This window comes from Entelurus aequoreus, linkage group LG03 (genome assembly GCF_033978785.1).
Source record: "Entelurus aequoreus isolate RoL-2023_Sb linkage group LG03, RoL_Eaeq_v1.1, whole genome shotgun sequence".
Taxonomy (NCBI): Eukaryota; Metazoa; Chordata; class Actinopteri; order Syngnathiformes; family Syngnathidae; genus Entelurus; species Entelurus aequoreus.
Genome location: NC_084733.1, coordinates 4,396,810 through 4,400,435, shown reverse-complemented (window position 1 = coordinate 4,400,435; position 3,626 = coordinate 4,396,810).

Below are 3,626 nucleotides of genomic sequence, written 5' to 3'. Positions count from 1 at the left end.
GTTAGCCTACATGAAATTATTTGTCTGTTACAGAATGTGATAGTAACCTGGCTTTTTAGCATTAAGTTAATGCTACATGATTCGGCAATTGCTAATCAATAAATAGCTAGTTCTGTTTTAACGTCAGGTTAATATTGTGGAGGGGGCTAAATTGTTATGGAAAATAATAATGTAACGTTAGGTAGTTAAAGTACTCCCACCTTACATTCCTCAGGGACATTTGTATTAGATCTTTTAAGCAGGTGTTTTTTGTTTACATTGTTATTGCCTTCTGGTTAGCTAATGTTTGCCCTGCAGGTAATAGTCACTTTTCCACCCCTTTATATATCAGGCATAGTTGTAAGCCTAGTTGTTAAAGTGCACATCATTAATGTTAATTAAGTAATATCACATGAGAGGGAATGCTGTTTTTTAACTTGAGCACTGCTGTGATTCGGTTAAAGATAATCATAACATAACATTCTCATATAATAGGTTCATTTGCTTTCTTTAAGTAAAAAAAAAGGTCAAAGACAAAGCTATTCGGTTTCTTGTGAGTATAATAATAATAATAATAATAATACCTGAGATTTATATAGCGCTTTTCTAAGTACCCAAAGTCGCTTTACATGTTAAAAACCCATCATTCATTCACACCTGGTGGTGGTAAGCAACTTTCATAGCCACAGCTGCCCTGGGGTAGACTGCCGATGTGGGGGGGCGCCACCTAAAATCTTGCCTAGGGCGCCAGATTGTTTAGGGCCAGGCCTGGGAATGTACACTGTAAAAAAAAATTCTGTAAAAAAAACGGTCATCTACTGGCAGCTACGGCTGCCAAACGAAAACCATCAAATTAAAGTAAAACATTGTAAACCAAATAATGATCAAAAACATTATATTTGCAGACATTTTCATGAAACGTTTTGCGGAAAAACATCGTCATTTTACAAATTTTTACTAAATTATTAACATCAACCACCTTTAATAAAGTGACGATGCAAACAGTTCCGCAGAAAAAATACCATTATTTTACACATTTTTTCTGAATTGTTAAGATCAACCACCTTTAAAGGCCTACTGAAATGAATTTTTTTTATTCAAACGGGGATAGCAGATCCATTCTATGTGTCATACTTGATCATTTTGCGATATTGCCATATTTTTGCTGAAAGGATTTAGTAGAGAACAACGACGACAAAGTTCGCAACTTTTGGTCTCTGATATAAAAAAAAAAGCCTTGCCTGTACCGGAAGTAGCGTGACGTTGTCAGTTGTTCGATTCCTCATATTTTCCTATTGTTTTCAACGCAGCTAGAGCTATTCGGACCATTACCCCATTAATTTGAGCGCGAATGAAAGAATCGTGGATGAGGCACGTTAGAGTGACGGACTAGAATGCAGTGAAATACATATTTTTTTCGCTCTGACCGTAACTTAGGTACAAGCTGGCTCATTGGATTCCACACTCTCTCCTTTTTCTATTGTGGATCACGGATTTGTATTTTAAACCACCTGGGATACTATATCCTCTTGAAAATGAGAGTCGAGAACGTGAAATGGACATTCACAGTGACTTTTATCTCCACGACAATACATCGGCGAAGCTCTTTAGCTATGCAGCTAACGCGATAGCACATCGGGCTTAAATGCAGATAGAAACAAAATAAATAAACCCCTGACTGGAAGGATAGACAGAAGATCAACAATACTATTAAACCATGGACATGTAAATACACGGTTAATAATTTCCAGTCTGGCGAAGCTTAACAATGCTGTTGCTAACGACACCATTGAAGCTAACTTAGCAACGGGACCTCACAGAGCTATGCTAAAAACATTAGCTATCCACCTACGCCAGCCAGCCCTCATCTGCTCATCAACACCCGTGCTCACCTGCGTTCCAGCGATCGACGATCATAGATGCGGTCAGCGGCCCGGAGACGGAGGAAATCAAGGTGAGGTCGGCGGCTAGCGCATCTGCTATCCAAGTCAAAGTCCTCCTGGTTGTGTTGCTACAGCCAGCCGCTAATACACAGATCCCACCTACAACTTTCTTCTTTGCAACCGGAAGTTTAGCGGGAAATGTAAAATGTCACTTTATAAGTTAACCCGGCCGTATTGGCATGTGTTGCAATGTTAAGATTTCATCATTGATATATAAACTATCAGACTGCGTGGTCGCTAGTAGTGGCTTTCAGTAGGCCTTTAAGTGCTTTTAAATCTAAACTGAGAGAGATTGAAGCAGCGATCAGTTGTCTGTAACACTTTTACTTGATGTCCATCCTGTCATTTTAATGTGTTATGGGAATGTAACTTTATGTGTAACTTTGCTGCCTCTTGGCCAGGACTCCCTTCAACGAGAGGTTTTTAATGTCAGTGTTTTTTCCTGGTTAATAATAATAATAATAATAATAATAATATATTTTATTTGTAAAAGCACTTTAAATTGAGCAAACAACCTCAAAGTGCTACAGTGCATTAAAAAAATACAAATAAAAACTAGAACAGCTTTATAGCTAGAATTAGCACGCATATAACAGCAGCTCCTTGAATTCCTTGAATTCCTTCTAAGTCTATCTGATAGCTCAGTCACAGCTCTTTTTATTACCAAATATGTGTTATATGTGTTTTATGTCGCACGTTTGCACCAAGAAAAATTCCTAGTTTGTGAACCCGTTCTCAAACAATGGCAATGGCAATAAAACTATTCTGAAAACTATTCTATTCTATTCATATATCTGAAAAAAGGCTCTTTTTTTCTTCTTTAAAGAAGGGTTTTTAAGCCTTTTTCAAAAGCATTCACAGTCTGTGGTGCCCTCAGGTGGTCAGGGAGCGCTTTCCACAGACTGGGAGCGACGGAGCAGAAAGCCCGGTCTCCCATTGTTCGGAGCTTGGTCCTTGGAGGTTGGAGGACGTTAGCCTTTCCGGAGCGGAGGTGTCGTTTGGAGGATTTAGGGGCATTTTTACCACTGTGTTACATGGCCTTTCCTTTTAACAACATCCAGTAAAGGTTTGGGAACTGAAAAGACACATTTTTGAAGTGGAATTATTCCCCGTTCTTGCTTGATGTACAGCTTGAGTTGTTCAACAGTCCGGGGGTCTCCGTTGTGGTATTTTAGGCTTCATAATGCACCACACATTTTCAACGGGAGACAGGTCTGGACTACAGGCAGGCCAGTCTAGTACCCGCACTCTTTTACTATGAAGCCACGCTGTTGTAACACGTGGCTTGGCATTGTCTCGCTGAAATAAGCAGGGGCGTCCATGATAACAACATATGTTGCTCCAAAAGCTGTATGTACCTTTCAGCATTAATGGTGCCTTCACAGATGTGTAAGTTACCCATGTCTTGGCCACTAATACACCCCCATACCATCACACATGCTGCCTTTTACACTTTCACCCTAGAACAGTCCGCATGGTTCTTTTCCTCTTTGGTCCACAGTTTCCCAAAACATTTTGAAATGTGGACTCGTCAGACCGCAGAACACTTTTCCACTTTGCATCGGTCCATCTTAGATGAGCTCAGGCCCAGCGAAGCCGGCGGCGTTTCTGGGTGTTGTTGATAAATGGCTTTCGCCTTACACAGTAGAGTTTTAACTTGCTTTTACAGATGTAGCGACCAACTGTAGTTACTCACAGTGGTTT